Genomic DNA, 394 nt, shown 5'->3' with positions numbered 1-394 from the left:
GCGGGACATGAGCAAAAACAGAGGGTGCGTCCGAAAGGCCAAGTAGTATGGATTGTAGTAGACCAAATTAGTATGTAGTATGTCCGAAACCGTAGTAGGGAGGAGCAGTATGCTACTACCCCTACTAAACACGTCTACATTGTAGTATGATGGCAGAGCATACTGCATATATATATATATACAGTGGTGGAAAAAAGTTTTCGGACACCCCATGCATTTGTGAAATATTGCATTAAGAATCACTCTTAGGTCTTCAAGTGCAATTTCTTTTAGTACAGTCACAGCCAAAATACTAAATAAAAACTTAAAATTGATTGGTTCCATAAAAATACATAAGAAATTTTGAGTATTGGGTCATTTTGGTAGTATTGGGTCATTTTGGTACCAGTGATGA

Source organism: Epinephelus moara, chromosome 10 (genome assembly GCF_006386435.1).
Source record: "Epinephelus moara isolate mb chromosome 10, YSFRI_EMoa_1.0, whole genome shotgun sequence".
Classification (NCBI taxonomy): Eukaryota; Metazoa; Chordata; class Actinopteri; order Perciformes; family Serranidae; genus Epinephelus; species Epinephelus moara.
This window is presented reverse-complemented; position numbering follows the sequence as displayed.